An 18,385-nucleotide genomic window follows, 5' to 3' on the forward strand; every position below is an offset into this window, starting at 1 on the left:
AGGTCAATATCTTCTGGCTGGCCAGAATTCTTTGGGATTCCTTGGCTTTTCTCTTGCATGGCAGTGCACAAGGTTGTGTCTTTTCCTTTCTTTTCTGTTGACTTCCACCTTCTGGCTACTCCCTGTGGCATCTCCTTCTGCATCCAATTTCCTTTGCTTATAAGGACTTCAGCCATATTGGATTAGGACCCACCCTCATTCGGTTTGGGCTCACCTTAACTAATAGCATCTTCCATTCCCTATTTACAAGGGGGCTGACTCCTGCAGGACCAGAGGTTGGGACCTGAACATGCCTTTGATGGAGTACATGAGTCAATCTGCAACATAGACAGTTTTCTAAATTTTAAGTTTCTACTCTGATTTTAGAGGTTTGTTATCTTTGGTTCCAGAAAAACCGCTTTGAGCTACCAGGGCATGTTTTCATTTTCCCATGAAAATTACATTTGAATTTTAAGTTTATCTCTCTTTTGGTGGAGGAAATTACTACATAGTAAATGTATATGCATACTTTAAATATATATATATCTGTGTGTGTGTGTGTGTATGTGTGTGTGTGTGTGTGTGTATGTCACAGATGTCCACATCTATGCTTCCTACTGTTCTGGCACTTCTGTCCTCTGTCATTCAAAGAAATGACCTGTAATTCTGAAAATAGGAATTTCTATTACTAGTAAGGGTTTGGGTACACCTTGAGCAACTTACTCAACTTCTGAGTATTATTTTTCCTTATCTGAAAAATTGGGCTAATAACGCATAACTCACAGTGTTGTTATATTTGTTGAGATAATGTATATAAATCTCATAGCACTTGTTAAGCATTAAAAATGGCAGTGATATTATTTTCATTATTAACATTAATAACATGATCATGTCCTTTGACCTAACATCCTGGACTTTTCAGCAAAAACAATAGAAATACTTTCATGTGAAAAAACTTTCCAACCTGAATAGTAAGGCTGTGAGGGGACAAATGAACAGAGTGCTATAAAAAGAAATTACTGTTGAAATAAGAGTCAGAGAAGTGAGAGCGGGCAAAGGATTTTCAGGGATTGTTTTTTATCCAACTCCTTCATTTTGCTCAGGAAAAACTGAAGCTCAAACAGGTAATAGTAAAGCCAAGATATAAAGTAGTCCCCATACTTTATATGAAGCCATAAATAAGATACAAGTAGAAATAAGGAAATGTATTTTTTCCATTTTCCAAAATGTTCCCTTGAAATATTTCGGTTGACCTGGGTAAGATAAGTAATCACAGATCTGGTCAAATGAAAATGCAATTGAGGGTGGGCCACAGTGGCTCAGCAGGCAAGAATACTTGCCTTCCTTGCCAGAGGACCGGGGTTTGATTCCCGGTGCCTGCCCATGTAAAAAATAAAAATAAAAACAAATTTAAAAAATGCAATTGAAATAGTTTCTCAACTTTAGGATTTGGGTTGAAAATTAATTGTCCCTCTATCAATGGCACTTTGAAGTGTTCTAGAGAGTAAAGTTAAATGATTTCCATTTTAATTTTACTTCTCTTATCCTGGGTTTAAAAATAAGTCTGTAATGTTAATCTGTACAAGGCTATAGATGTGTGATTCTAGGATCGTGGACCCTGGAGAATGTTTACAGAAATCAGAGTTATGACAAATGGACCCTCGCAGGAACCTGGATTAGGAGGGGTTGAAAATAGGTGTGTAATTTTTAAAATATCACATGAAAATATGAAAGTGCTTTGAAAATGATAAAATATTACATAAATCTGAAGTGGCCATTATCTTTGCTCTTTTAGCCTAATAAATTATTTACTTGATCATTTCATGATTAATTATGACATTTTATTTGACTTTCCTGTGTTACAGTTAATGAAATCTTTTATACCTATCCTAAACCATTCCCTTGGGAGGAAAAGGAGCATTTATTTCATAGTGGATTCTAGACAAAAAGTGGCCGTAACCGAGAAATCAGGATTTCTTCCTGTAACCGAGAAATTAGGATTTAAGGGATGATTTTGATTACTGAATCATTATAGAGATATTCCTTTTTGCTTTCTGGTATATTGGAGTAGACAGAGGGAAATACCTGAAATCTCTAAATTGCAATCAAGCTGGTTTGATCTCTAATAATGATTTTGTAGCCTTTATCTTGTGCTCAGTGATTATAAAAACCTTGTGGCTAAGTTTTCCAGTTTTTCAACTTTAGTCTTGTAATCATGAAAGACAGCCCCTAATGTTTATTAATGAAGGGTTTTGGGTCAGTCCAGAACTAACCCACCCAAATCCAATGTTATCTTGATAACTGAGACTGGATCTAACCCAAATGGGTCTGCCTGGCATGTACAGTAGCTTAGACTTTGACCTACAAGTCAGCTATACCTCCTTCTTACCTATGTTTGGTGACTGAGCATGTAGTCAGTTTGAGCATGCTCAATAATTAGATTACTTCTGATTATATCACCTGGGGCCACTGTACTTGTTATCCTAAACCTGCCCTCCTTTTCCTTTAATAAGATGACCAGAATTACTGCAGTTTGGGGAGACAGATTTTGGGCTAATAGGCCATGTGCTCTCCTACTACACACCTAGCAATAACCCCTTTCTCTCTTTGAAACCCCAGTGTCTCAGGAATTGGTTATTGAGTGCATAGGGTAAAAAATCCACAGGCTTTGTCCAGTAACATCCCCACTGGAATAAGAAAGTTTGGAGTCAGGAGATTTATATTTTGTATGAATGTTAATTTATCTAGAGGACTCTATGGTTGAGTTTTGGTACTTCATTTTTTCTAACTTCTGACATTAAAACAGACTTTAATGCTGACTCCTTCCAGGGGTGGGGTGAGGATAGTTCATGACAGTGATAGTAGGTATGTATTGGTTACTTTTTAAAAAATTAGTATTAACCATTGGCATAAAGAATTATAATAATAGCAGAAATTCTAGTCAACACGATCCGTGCTGTAAGAACACAAAGTTCCCTTTTATTAATGTGTTATTGAATATGCAGGGAAGTAATGTATAGACATTCTGTTTCTATAACTGACTGGCAAACAAGTTCTACATGGATAGGGGTGCTATCATTTAAATTCCACACACAATTCCTGAGTGCCTATTATATGCAGGGGACTGTGCAGGGTGCAGTGGAGAGTACTGACTTGAAGAGTGATTCCATGTTGCACCAAAAAGCTATCTGGCCTAGAAGTTTATAACCAGAACAGTTCCAGTCCTGTTTTGCTTTAGCATGTGTCTTGACTGCCAGGAAATCCTTTAACCTTTTTGCACTTCAGTTTCACAGCTGGAAAATATGAATAAAAGTTATTCCCCACCCTGACTCACAAAATTTTGTTGTATGCTGCAATATACATGAAAGCTCCTTAACACTTGTGCATCATTAGCCCACAGTGCTGCTGCTTTGGAGACTTGATTGTTTTGGCCTTTTGGAAGCATATTTCAGCTATATTCTAGTCACAGGTACCCAGAGGGGTGGGTCAGAGGGGTGGGTCAGAGGGTGCCTCAGGACCCTAGCTCGTCACTGCACCAAGGACTGCTCAGCCCAGGGTTGGTATAAATTAAGTGTAAACTTAGTGCTCTAGAAGATAGCCTTTTAGAATACTACAATTAAATAAAAATAACTACATGATATAGCAGATTAATATTTTTAAATGACAGCAGGAATGGAACCAAGGGTTTGATTTATTATTTACAGACCTTTCCTAGGCAACATGAGAAGGTAGCATTTCCTTGGCTGTCATAGCCAGCTTGTAATGATGGTCTCAGTATCAACAAGTCATTGTCATAGAAGATTGTATCAGACAAGAATGAACTGAAGGCATTTAGTCACACTTTCTGAGGTTATAATTTTTTATTAATCATTGTCTACCTAGTGACTGTGTCTGGCACTGGGGAGGTATAAGAACCAATACTGCCTTTCACTGAATATAAGAGATGAAGCCATTACCCATCCACTCACACTTAGAGCTAAGAGAATAGCATTTATGTCATCACTTCTCCATGCTAGAACCTAATAGTTTCGTAAGAAAGAAAAAAAGGGGTTTATGGAAAGAGATCTGGACTGATTCCATGAAATATGAACTTAGGGTCACCAAAGAGACTTGACTGACAATCATCAAACCATAACAGATCACAACAGGAGAGATCTTTAGAGATAGCTTTATGATACTCTGTAGGCATAGAGACAGGCTGCCATAAACTTCATTTAGTTTTAAATAGAGGGCCAGACAGAATCCCCCAAGTCTTCAAGGAGGTGTTAGATTACAAAGGGCAACCCTTGGGGCAGTTAAGACTAGAAGTGAAGCACTACTTTTGGTGACAAGAGAAATGCTATGTACTTAAACTGTTCCATGGGAAAGGAATTAGAAGGGGACACATTTTATTATATGGATACTAAAAGCTATGTATGGCAGGAATCCAGGGAAAGCCAAACAACTAAAGGTCCAAGAGGATAAAAATGAGTATGTTCTTTAGTCTATTTTTCTTTAATGGGATTATCTATGTTTGTTTTCTCTGTCTCTGTCTCTGCCTCTCCATTTCTCACTTCCTCTCTCCTTTTCCCTTTCTTGTTCCCTACATCCTTTGTAATCTGAAATGATTCCTGATAACTACTCAAAATCTTCTCGTAACTTTAGCTTCCATGTGGTCCACATGCATCCCAGTTCTAACACTCACAACCTACTTACAGAAAGCTCTACGGTTTTTATCCAATTAGCCTAACTTGCCTTTGTGAAGCAGATTATACAAGTCATGGGTTACAGGTGAGCTCATAATTGGAATATCTTAAACCCATCAGTCTTATGTTTTGTGTGTGGAAGGGAGAATGGGAAGGCCTGGCAGTCATTCATTTGGGCCCGTGGATTGAAGCAAATTCCCTTTGGTGATAGACACCCAGTAAGGGCACTGTGGCCAACCTGATCTATCAAGCATTTTCAGGACTCACACTCCACAGTGCCAATAAACCCTTATTTTTTATTTTCATTCTCCTGCCACTTAAATGTACTCTGTATATGGACCAACTATTTGGAAGGCAGAAAAGGAACAACAATATGATCAGTACTATTCACAGCCAAACTGGAAATCTATAGATCTCAAATGACCCAGGCCCACATGATATAAAATCCAGTTTCGTGGACAATATATTTCAGTATCATCTCCAATACTCTATAGTGAAGTCGTTTATTCAACAATATTTATATGTGAGATTATCTCCCAGATACAAGGACATGGAGGTTAATATGAAAAACAAACACGCGGCTCTTTTGGAGCTTGCATTCCAGGTGTCATGCAGATGGTGCTTTCTCTGGACCAGCCAGAGAAAGCGAGTCCTAAGATGTTGGGGCACTAGTGGGCAGTTCTGCCTGGCACTGCCATTTGTCTGGGCTGGATATTAAAAGAGCTAACTTTCTTCTAATAAAGGGTGTTTAAAACGAGATACTCCCCAAAGACTGGGCAAAAGAGGCTCTAGATAGATAACACCTTATTTAAGAAATAGTAATGGCTAAGAAGGAAAACAATACTCAAATCATTGCATGTATAAGTGTAGTCACTGACATTTGTATGGCCATTTCTGCTTAACTTCTGTCACATGTATTATACTTCACAACTACTTTATGAAATATTTTTATTATTGTTTTATTATTGTTGCCATTCTTGTTATTCTCAGTTTATAAACGAGGAAGCTAAGGGTTAGGGAGATCAAGAGATTTTTGCTTAAGAATTTATTCACCAAGAAAAATAATAGAAATAGGACTCAAATCCATATCTTTGATTACTATGATAAATGCCCTTCACACCATCTCATTCTTTCAATAGCATTGATGGTTCAAAACAACCCAAAGAGAGCCAAGAAGAGCCAGTTCAATAAGCCATAAATGTATTTCCCTGGAGAACTCTAACTAATATAATTATCAAACAACAGAACCTACTGGACATTTTTAGAACACGTCATTGAACAATCTCAGAATACACATTATTTTGACGTGTATATAGATAATTTTACATGGTTAGAAAATAAACATAATATACTCAATGCCATTATTCATTATTGGAATGCAAATTAAAAACACAAAGAAATATCACTCAATACATAGTAGAATGATGTCCTTTGTCCCATTTTTCTTTTTTCTACATTTTTTTTCAATTGAATATTATAATTGCACTGGTCTACATTGTTGGTTTATTTTTATTGTTTTGTTATTTTAATGGCTGCTTTGAAGTTTACAGTATATATCTTTAAATTATCACACTCAACCTATCAGTGATATTATACTACTTCTATACAGTATATTAACCTTATGGGAATATATTTCCAGTTCTTTCTTCCAGACCTGTATGATATTGTTATCAAGTCTTGGCAAGGATATAAAAGATCTGGAACTCCTCTTCACTGCTGGTGGGAGTATACATTGATACAGACACTTTGGAAAATAGTATATTAGTTTCTTGAAAAGAAAGCATGTGTCCATTGAAAGACTCATACACACATGTTCATAGTTGCTTTATTTGTAATGGCCCAAACGTGAAAACAACCCAAATTTTCATCAACAGGTAAATGGATATACAAGTTATGTAATCTATAGACTGGATTGCAACTCACCAATGAGAAGGGATGAACTACTGGTACACACAACAACATGGATGAGTCTAAAAATAATTAGATTTAGGGAGGAAGTCTGAAAAAAAATGACCACATGTAGCATGTGGCAAATTGAATTATGTACCCCAATTTAGACATGTTCTTAATGTACATCCCTGTGGGTGTAAACCAATTGTAAAACAGGATCTCTTGAAGATGTTATCTTAAGTTAAGGTGTGGCCCAATTGAATGAGGTTAGGTCTTAATCCAGATTATTAGAGTCTTTATAAACTGGAAGAAACTGGAAGCCAGAGGGCCACAGAGGAAACTGGAAGTCAGCAGGAACCCCGAAGAGATGGGAGAGGACATCACCATATAATACGAGGCAGCGGTTACAAGCCAAAGCTCCCCAAGGATCAACAGCTACCAGCATCAGAATATTATAGACTTCTAGAAGAAAGCATTGCCTTGCTGGTTTCTCAAATTTGGGTTTCTCCTAGACTCAAAACTACGAGCCAATCAATTCCCTTTGTTTAAGCCAATTCATTGTGTGAGTTGTTTACCAGCCTAGCAAACTCAGATATGGTATAATTCCACCCATATAAAATTATAGAAAATGCAAAATGCCATCTAATATATAGCATTAGAAATCAGGTAAGTGGTTGCCTGGAGAGTGGGTTAAGGAAAGGGAAAGAGGAGGGAGTATAGAGAGGTCAAAGAAATTTTTGGAGGTGATGCATATGTTAATTATATTGATTGTGTGACAGTTACATGGGTGAATACATATGCTAAGACCTAACAAATTCGTACCTTTTAAATATGTGCAGTTAATTATAAATCAATTATAACTAAAAAACTGTCAAATAAAAACCTCTGACAAAAATTTAATGTTATTGCATGTTAACAGAGTCAGCATTCCACTACTTATGCGCTTACAACTCCACAAATTCAAGATAATGTAGAATTATTACTTATAGGATGATGATGATGATGATGATGATGATGATGATGACAATAGGGAGATGACAGTGACGTCAATGGCATCAACAACCATTATGACGTCAACGACCACAACAGCATCAGTGACTTACAACAGCTCCACCCCCTTGTGTTCTGGCAGTTTACAGTTTACAATGTTCTTCTATAAGTCTAATATCATTTAAATATTAGAAGAAGCCCAGGCCTATAGGCATGCGCAGTCTCATATTCATCTTTGAGAAAAATGAGCCACAGACTTTCCTGAAGTTACAGGTGGTAGACGCAAAATCCCAGACTTGCCTTTTGGTTACTAAGTCCTTGGCTCTTACAGAAGTTCCTGGAGGGATTAACTAGTACTTGATAATGCTGCAAATTCTCTATAGCTTACTCATTGATTTATATATAAAAAGTAGTTACTCAGCATAATGTAAACAACTACTACAACTCAATGAGCATACTAAAAGCCATTGATTGTACACTTTGGATGGATTGTATGCTATGTGAATATATCTCAATAAATTGCTTTTTTTTCAATAAAGTGTTACTCAAAATTAAAAGAATATGCCATCTTAGGCAGATCTCCATGTACTTACTGCTTTTTGCCCTTTTAGTTTTAAAACATTTTAGGGCATCTTAGATATAATCTTTAATTATTTACATATATAGTGTATATATATTAGTTTGTGTGTATACATATGTTTGCATGTGTGTGTGTGTTGTTTTCTCACCTAAATTTTAAGTTCCTTGAGGGAGGAGAAGTCCTAAAATAGCACAAGATAAGACCCAAGATGTATTTATTGTTTTTAGAGGGTAATTTTTGAATTTGCTTTCTTACCATGAAACTGTCTTTTACAAACTTTTACTTTTTTTCCCATTCATTTGCATTACTGTTTCACGTTATTTCTCCCTTCTCACTGTCCCTTCAATGGCATTTTCCAAGAAATCCCCAGTGCATGCCTTCTTCTCTGTGCATGCTACTTCACATTATTTTGGTGAACTCTGGCATTGACTTTTTTTTTTATTGCCTCCAGTATATGTTTTCCTGCCTGATGAAATCTCAGCAATGCCTTTATTTTTCATGATATGTTTGCTATTTTCTTTCAATTCTGTCTCCTACCCAATAAACTTTGATTCTTCTTGTGATTATAATTGGACTTGGAGGGACAGTAAAAGGGATAAACTTTTTTTTTATATTTAATTAAAGCACTGAAATAAGCAGTAGGAAGTAACCTCTTGAGCTTTTACTGTAACTTGAGCTATGCCATCCTGCTTCATTCTGTCCGGACAGAACTAAAAATAAGGCTAAGGAAACACAAGAGAGAAACTACTAACTCAGGGGAACTTTGGCATGGCTTTTCACTTCCACATGGTTTCTAAGGCCCCCTTTGACATCACAGGTTTATAATTTAAGAAACTCTACTAAGGAAACAATTAAATACATGTGTTGGGACATTTCCATCAAAAAAAGGAGATACTTTATATTTTTAATACTGCTAGTATAAGGTCCATATTTAAGATGGGGTAAGGAATATTTAGTGTAATTTTAAGTTATTTATTTATACCTTGTTTCGTTCCAAAGAATACATAATTACAAGGGTTATTTGACAACTAATCCAGGTTTATTTTTCAATTATGCATAAGGATTGAAATGATGTGAATGATACGAACCCAAACTATTTTGTAACATGGGAGTAAGTGTGGGAGAAATGGCAAATTTGGGGAAAATTAAGTTGCTGCTTCATTTATGCACTGGCTGTCTAGGAGGAATCAGAGGTCCAGGGCTACTCTAGAATGAGGCTTAAGTGCAGGTAGTAGCCAGTGGACAATCAGGGTCAGTGTGTTTAGGAGACTCTATGGAAAAGAGCGCAGTGTGGCATGTATCTCAAGAACTCTTATGAGAAAGCTGCCCACCGACTGGGCTACCTTTCCATACTATCTTCTGCCACCTGACCCTGACCTCAGACTCTGACTTTTTTTCCCAGCTTTTGCTGTGATTTTTTATCCTGCCATTCTACTTCTTCTCATCCCTTAATTGATATCATATAAATCTTCCTTTACCTAGTGCCTCTGTTGAGTATAGTTCTTACCTAACAGTCCTAGAATCTCGAGAAACTCATTAACCAGAAGTTTTGATTGTTCCAACTTGAAGTCGATGTCAGTGTAATACAAGTTCTTTGGCTAGACAAAATTAAACCCCGTCTCGATGGGGATGACAAGGAATTCCCCTGAATAGTGGTAGTTTCCAGAAAGCATATCACCATGGGATATATATGATCCCCTCTGGGATCACTGCCATTCTCAAATGAATCAAATTTAATAGATCTGGAAGACCTCCAAGGCTCCTTCAATTTTGCTGTTAACCTATTTGATACTTTTCTTTGCTCTGCACACACCCCAGGCCACCTCACAAATCTCTCCAGTATCTTCATTGATATTGTACAAGTCCTATGAATGCATGAGGCAGATTTCTTAAAAATCCAAAATAATTTCTTGTGCTTGACAAGTACAATCTGGATTGTCAGCTAGGACATAGGCATAGCTTCATTAAGTAGAACTGGTTATTACTAGGTTGAGCCTTATAAATTGCTGCCATTGGATTCTTAACATAAAAATTAACATAAAAATGTTAACTTCATGTGTTTCAACCTAATGTAATATCTTTTTATTAAAATGAATTCTACCTGACTATCAGTCTTACTATTTTATCTTCTAGAGGATAGTATTTTTTGTACTTTTTTTTTTACTTAAGCTATATTTATATTCCATCAAATTGGATGCTTTATTTTTATTACCCAAACTTTCATAAGCTTGAAAACATCCAAATGGTTGTTTGGCTTAGTTTTTCATGCAGTCTTGAAAATTATATACATCTAACTTAAATTTTCATAATGCTTAAGTTTGTATTTTAATACTAAAGGATAACTATTTCAGATGTGCACCAATGCCAAACTGTCACAAGTGTTATCAAGTGTTTTCATGGGTCTGTGCAGTGGACTTTTATTTTTTTTAATTTGGAGTCAATCTCTGTTTTCCATACCATTCAAGAAAAGAGACCAGAGAGGACTAAAGTAGAACCAGCATTACTATTTATGAATTCTTAAGCACAGTTGTTCAGTTACAGATAATTGGTTGAAGCTTAGATTTAAGTGGAAAAGTTAATTTGAACATAGGATGTACTACTTCTTCCCTTCTTCCATAATTCCTTGGTGATCAGTGCAAAAGTTCTCTCTAAACCTGCACTGTGTTACTGTGTTTTAAAATGAGAACAATATTAGTCAATAATATTTACCTTCATGATTGCCTTTCCTGATTCAAGTTAGATGTTCAGATACAGTCTGGTCAGGTCTCTGATGCAACTCTACCTTGCAGCTGACATTTCCAACATTGGTTCAGAATTTCTTGGGTAATGGCAGCTCTTCTTTCCTAGCAAAGAGTAAGGAAAAAGGCAAGTTAACTGGCTATATGAATGAGTGTTAACTGAACTTGTTTAGTTTAATCCTTTTTGAAGAAATATTCATGAGCTCTTTTGAGTTCTCTATTAGATATGGGGGGGGGGTGCTTTTCATTTTTTTTTTTCCAATGGATTGGTATGGGAAAGTGAAAAATATGTGCAAAACTAGCATATATACCATTTAATATATGATAGATGTGTTCCGTAAAATATAATATGGAAAAAGTTTTCACTTATCTGATTAGCAAAGACTTAAAAGTAAATAATAGTCAGGGTGGTGCGACAGTGGCTCAGTGGCAGAATTCTCGCCTGCCATACCAGAGACCCAGGTTCAATTTCCAGTACCTGCCCATGCCCCCCGCCCCAAAAAGTAAATAATATTCAATGTTAACCCAGAGTATGGAGAAACAGGTGCAAGGCAAGGGTAAGTACATACTTGCTTTTTGAAGTATAGTAATATGTCATTTGTGTATATGTATAGATGTGTGTGTTTCCATATATAGATGTGAATATTCAATTTGAATACCTTTCAACATAAAAATCCATAATTAATAATTTGTTTTACTAAAATACCTTACAAGTTCATAAAGATATGCATACATATCATTCTGTATAGCAGTGTTTGTAAAAGTAAATTATTGGAAACTACCTAAATGCCCATTTACGTAGAGAGTGGTTGAATAAAATAAATTAGGGCACATTGATATAAGGGAACACTATGTAATAATTAAAAAGAATGATGTACATGTGTGTGTGTCAGGATTTGCATGATATATTAAGCTAAACGTCTCAAAGTGCCACATGATATATCTAGTATGACCCCACATTTGTACAAATTCAAAGTAGATACACCTATATGGAGAATATAATACATCAAGCCTTTTAAAGGTAATACTTTCTATTACTATATTAACAATAATATCGAGTCAAATAATGCACTCAGTACAAATATCATAGTAATAAGAATTGTTCTAACTGTAGATAGAAATTTGTAAAGAGGTTTTCCATCTTCCTGAAAACACTCTACATATTTTTAAAAGTTTTTAAGACACCCATATACTCATACAGTGTGACTATATGAATATAAAAATAATGATAATAAAATAGTTTATGTTTGTATAGCACTGTTATTTTCCCAAAGCATGTTTATACTCATGATTTTCTTTCCAGTTCACTCATTGTGTTTTCTAGTACAAAGATGTTTATTACTCTTCATTTATCAGTTTCCTTTTCTGAAATGAGAGAGTTGAATGACACATTGTTGAAAAATATTTTAGCATTAGAGAGTTATATCTGTCACAGTGCAATTGCCAAGACCTTTAACAGAAGCACAGAGAAATGCTGAAAGGAAGGGAGGGAACCAAAGAAATATTTAAATAGGTTTTTATAGCTCTCCATACCATTTTCTACAAGTATTTGGCATAGGTGCTGGTCATTTGACCGTTTGCTCTCAGATTTATTCCCTGAAGTTTCTTATGTCTCAGGGGACTGAATCCTGCAGGCTATGTTTTCCAGAGTTCCTTGCTTACTAGGCTTATCCACTGAGGATGGGAGTTGGGAGTAGCCAGCATATTTCTTTCCTTTGCACGTTACCTTGGATGACACTCCCAGCAACATCTGGGTCTCCTCCGTGATTCAAGCTCCTATTGGCTATGCCTCGTTCTGTGGTTCTAGCCCCCACCTGGCAGCTCCCTCCATGGATCTGGACTCTGCTTCTGGCTCTTATAATACCACCCCTTCCCTGAATCCCTCCATTATGGAGCTGGTAGTAGTTTCCTGATGCTGTTAAATTCTGGGGTATATTATTCTCCCAATTCCACTTCTCTGCTCTTCCATCACCATTATAAGAAATTCGCTCCAATCAAATACTCCCCATTCTCTCCTCTCCCCAACCCTTGGTAAATGCTAACCTACTTTCTATCTCGCTTTTTCTAATCATCTCTTGTAAGTATAGTATATGATATTTTCCTTTCCATGCCTTATTTATTTCACTTAGCATAATGTTTTCAATGTTCTTTCATGTTGCAGCATGCTTCACAATTTCTTATGGCCACATAATATTCTTTTGTATGTATGCACCACACTTTGTTTTATCTGTTCACTTATTGATGGACGTTTGGGTTGTTTCTACTTTTTGGCTATTGCTAATAATGTCATACACATAGGTGTAAATCATCTCTTTGAAACCCTGCTTCCATTTTCTTTGGGTATATTCCTAGAAGTGCAATTGCCAGGTCATATGGTAATTCTATATTTAACTTTTTAAGGACCTGCCATATTGCTTTCCACAGTGGCTGCACCATTTTACATCCCCACCAGCAATGCTCCAGAGCTCCAGTTTCTCTACATGCTCTCCAACACATTATATTAATTTTTTAAAAGTAATTGCCATGTGGTGGATGTGAAGTTTTATTTACTTGTGGTTTTGAATTGCATCTCCCTATGGATAAGAATATTGAGCATCTTTTCATATGTTCTTTGGTTATTTGTATATCTTCTTTGGAGAAATGTCTATTCAAGTCTTTGGCCCATTTTTCAATTGGGTTGTCTTTTTTGTTGTTGCTAACAAAAAACAAAAAGCAAAATCCTATAAAAGTTCTTACTATATTCTGGATATTAAGCCTTTATCTGATCTATGATTTTCAATTTTTTCCTCCCATTCTGTAGATTGTCTTTTTTACTGTCTTCATAATTTCATTTGATACACAAAAGTTTTCAATTTATGAAATAATACTTATCTATTATTTCTTTTGTTCTTGTACTTTCAGTGTCATATCTAAAAATCCATGAATGTCTCCCCAGATCTTGCATGTGTTTTATATATAAGGCATGTGTGTTATATATATATATGTAGGTTCTTGATCCATTTTGAGTTGAATTTTGTATATGGTATGAGGTAGGGTAATCCAGTTTTCTCAGTAGCATTTGTTGAAGAGACTTTTCTTTCCCTATTGTGTGTACTTAGCACCCTTTGTGGTCGTACATGTGACCTCTGTGGGCCATCCTTGTGGGTTTACTTCTAGATTTTCAATTCTATTATTTTTATCTTCATGCCAATTTTGAAAACAAATTTTTCAAAATTGTTTTGGCTATTTAGGGCCCCTTGGAGTTCCATATGAATTTGAGGACCAGTTTTTCCATTTTTGCAAAAATGACGGCTGTAAGTTGGGCCACGGTGGCTCAGCAGGCAGAGTTCTCGCCTGCCATGCCAGAGGACCCAGGTTTGATTCTCGGTGCCTGCCCATGTTTAAAAAAAAAAAAGACTGCTGTAATTTTTTTAGAGATTGCATTGACTTCATAGATAGCTTTGGGTGATGTTTAGTTCCAGAATTTCCATTCAATTCTTCTTTATAATTTCGATGTCACTGCTGTGTCTCATTTCATTCATAAGTTGTTTTCCGTATTTCCTTTATTTCTTTGCCCATGTTTTCCCTTAGTTCATAGATCCTGTTTAAGAGAGTCATCCTATGATATTCGATAATTCCAAAGACTGAACTTCCTCTTGTTTTTCATCACATTCTCTTTTTCCTGTGGTTGGATTAGATCTTCTTGTCTCCCTTTATGTTTTGTAATTTTTTGTTGAAAACTGGAGATTCTGAGTTATTTATTATGGTCAGTCCAGAAATTTCATTCCCCTACTCCTCAGCCCATAACACCAATTACAAGAAAAAAGAGAAAAAGAAAAAAAGGAAAGAGATATAAGGGGAAAAAAAATCAATGAATAGACAAAATACCCAAATGCACACTCAAAAAAACAAGTGCTATATCTCAAAGTCTCTCATTATCTGCCAGTAGGAGTGTGGAAGCTGCTGCTGTGGAGATTGAAACCAGGTCTGTGTTCTTCCTTCAGGAATCTGTGAAACCAAAGAACCCAAAAAGAGGAAGAAAAAATTAACAAACACACACATTCACACACACACACAAACACAAAAAGAGAGGCGCAATGGCTCTTTATGTCCTTGTAGACACTGATGTAAGACCAGAAAACACTACTGCCAAAGGGTTAAAAAGGAGGCTACAATTCACGGTTCCTCCAGACCAAACAAAACAAGAAAGAGAAAGAGAAAGAGAAAGCCCATCCAACCAAAAAGGTGCATCAGCTCTTGAAGTCCTGATAGTGCTTGTATGAGGCCAGAATTCCCAGCAGGGCGGAAGCTGAAACTTAGGCTAGCACCTGTGCTAGGCCCTTGGGGATCTACCAGACCAAGAAAAATACCCAGCCATAAAAGAAAAAAAAACAAGGGAAAAAATAAAAGATTCACTGCATCTTACTTCACAGTGGAGTGGATGCTGGTGGGAGGCCAAAGCTGCTGCTACCCAGAGAGCCAATAAAGTGAGGACAGCATCCCCACTGCTCCCTCAGGGACCTCACCTCAACTTTAGGAGGAGGAGGTTTCCTCTCCCAGCCTTGGCCCCAGAGGCCATTCCCAGAATCCCACCCATTCTTGAAGCTACTGCCCTATCCACAGCCTCTGTCCCAGGGCCTAGAAATGAGAAATGATTACTGGCTCATTCTCTCACTTACACGAGTTGAACTCTGCAGCCTCTTGCTTCCTCATGTGGTTGTTCCATGTCCACTCTTCTTCCAGAGTTACCATTGTCAAAGAAAAGACTACGCTGGGCAATGTGAAACAGGCAAGGATGACTTTATGCCGGGGGTTCCTGTCACTGGGAAGAGAGAGTAGAACTCAATTCCATGTAAACAAAAGAGCAAACTTTTTAAGGGCAGGGAGTTACTTGGAGGAAAAGCACTGGAAAATAGGAAGGGGGGTTGATCTTTGGGTGAGTGATTTACTGAGGTTGCACTTAGGACATCTTGGTTCCAGGGAGACAGGTTGTGATTAGAGCCACTTGATTGGGAGTGTTTTCCTTTGTGGTCATTAGGCTGTCTGGAGTCTGAAGGCTGAAAGAGAGGAGGGGAGACATGGAAGTACCTAATTAGGAGCTCTATGGCACGTGGGAGCCCAAGGGCTTGATGAGAAGGAGGGGGTGGTTCTTGGTGAGTTTGATTCTTAAAATAGTTAGGGTCTGAAGTTGTCTTTTCCCCCCCCCTTTTTAAAAAAATCTTTCTGCAGAGCAGTTTGAGTTGATTTTCTTCGCAGTTCCACAGCCACAAACTTGCTTTCAAGGTGGTCAGAACCAGGGAGGGAGTGGGTAGGGGCCAGCAGAGAGTAAGGCTTGGTTAAGAGAAAGAGAAATAGTTTGGGTCAACGCCTACCTAGTTAGTTCCAATCGCTTCTCCAGCTCATTCCTTTTCCTAGTGCAGGGAGCAATCTGTAAAACTTTCTAATCTACTATTTTGTGCCTCTGCACCTGAACCTTCATTTGTAACAACTACTCTAAACTGCCGCTCCAAAATACACACAGTTGTTAAAAATTATTGTATAATGTAATTATAATACAGGAAGCTTCAGAAGCCTGATCCATGAAGCTCCCCAGCAGAAAGAGTAGGGAGTCTGGTTGATCTGTAGAGTTGTTAGGATAACCATTTCTGGGGTGAGAATTCCCCACACCTATAGCCTTTGTGCAAGTATGTACATTGCAGAGCCGTGGGTTCATGCATTGTCCAGCTTCGGAGGGGAAAAAAAAAGCAAACTTATTTAGGACTTTTTAATTCTTAATTACATTCCTCTTCAGTTTTTTGTTTTATTTGTTTTGGCTTGTCTCTTATAGAAGTCTCTTTGTTCTTTATAGTCCAGTCTGAGTTCTATCTCAGTCCAAACCAGATGTCACTCTTTAAATGCCCCCACAATAAGAAAGCTATATATATTTTTCCTAATAATTCTCTATCCTAGCTCAAGGTCAGACAGAATGGGACTCTTCCTTAGTCACGGCTCTGCCTGGTCTCCTTTATTCAACGGAGAGCAACTTTCTTATGTATTATTAAGTTTTTTCAGCCAATTGATCTTTACATATTTACTTATGCAAGTACGCTTGTTCACAACAGATTTACCAGTGATTGATAGATCTCAGGAATAGAACATTCACAAGGTATGTAAAAAAACATCATTCAATGAAAGGCTTTTTTAAAAAAAAACAGAAAGAAACATATTAGTCTTCTTTTGGGGGGAAGGGGGAGAACCTCAATTGGGCCTATTCTAAAAAGGCACCTTTCAAATACCAGTTTTCATATACGAAGGATAATGCTATTAATGTAGATTCTGATTGTTCTTCTCTTTTGTAATTACCCTGGACTACTTCTCTCCCTAACTGGAGAGACTCAGTGTTGCTGAAGTAGCCAGAATAATGGCTCGCTAAAGATGTTATGTTCCCTATGAATATGTTATGTGACATGGCAAGGGGGAATTAAGATTCTCGATGGAATTCAGGTGGTTTCTCAGCTGGTTTTCAAATAGGGAGAGATCTTGCAGGTGAGTGCAATGAATTCATGAGTCCTTAAATGATGGACAAGGACAGCAGATAAAGCTAGTGTCAGAGTGATGTGATGTGAGAAAGGTTCGACTAGCCGTGGCTGGTTATGAAGCTGGAAGGAGGTCATGAGCTAATGAACAGCCTCTAGAAGCTGACAAGGTAAGAAAAGAGTTTTCTTCTTTTCTACTCCTCTGGAGCTTTCAGAAAGGGATACAGCCTTGGCACCTTGATTTTGGCTTATTAGGATGTATTTCACTCTTCTGACTTCTTAAACTGTTAGATAATATATTTACATCAATTTTTGCCTCAGAGTTTGTGGTAATTTATTATACCAGCAATGGGAAATTAAAACAGTCCCCAATACCACTGCTGTTTTACTGTTCACTAACCCCAAAACAGAAAAGGGAGATATAAGGGGTATGAAACTAAAACTAATGGTTATGAAGTTTTTTCTTAAACTAAATAAGGTGCTTTTCTTTAATTCACTTATATAATAAAATAGACATTTCAATTCTGTTGGAAAGTTTCTTATGAAATCTCAATCCTTAACTTTTTAATGCTTTTCACATTTCACTTTTTCAAAGAGAGGTCATTTAGGCTCTATTATATGTGAGTTATTGAAAAGGATATGATGTTGTACAAGCAATGGTGCAGATTCCATAGAGCTGGAGTAATAAGGCAAAGTTGCTTTATTGGCATTGTATGAAATGAATGGTAGAAAATGCCATAAAGAAAGAAAAATAGCGCTTTTGAGTGCTATGGTCAGGGAAGAATCCTGGAGAGAGCCTCATTTGAGTTGATTCTAGAACTACGTAGAATTTTTCATAAATGAAAATGGGGTATCTAGAGGGTAGGAGGTAATGGCAGCATGACAGAAGGAAATGGAGATCCTCAGGACTAGTGGCTGAGTTTGCTGTGGAGAATGAGGAAGAAGGAGATGGTGCTGTTTCTGAGAAGTTGAGTTGAAGCCTGAGAGACTGGAGCTCTCATTCCTACAGTGACAGTATTACTGCATCAC

At 37.0% G+C, this 18,385-nt stretch overlaps 1 protein-coding gene across 2 annotated transcripts in view; it reads left to right on the top strand.

The window, feature by feature from the left end:
- The window catches only part of UNC13C (unc-13 homolog C), a 663,640-nt gene that overhangs the window by 291,667 nt on the left and 353,588 nt on the right, over positions 1-18,385 (top strand). The gene's annotated exons all lie outside the window — the stretch shown is intronic.

The sequence above is a fragment of the Tamandua tetradactyla genome, chromosome 14 (assembly GCF_023851605.1).
Source record: "Tamandua tetradactyla isolate mTamTet1 chromosome 14, mTamTet1.pri, whole genome shotgun sequence".
In the NCBI taxonomy this organism is placed as follows: Eukaryota; Metazoa; Chordata; class Mammalia; order Pilosa; family Myrmecophagidae; genus Tamandua; species Tamandua tetradactyla.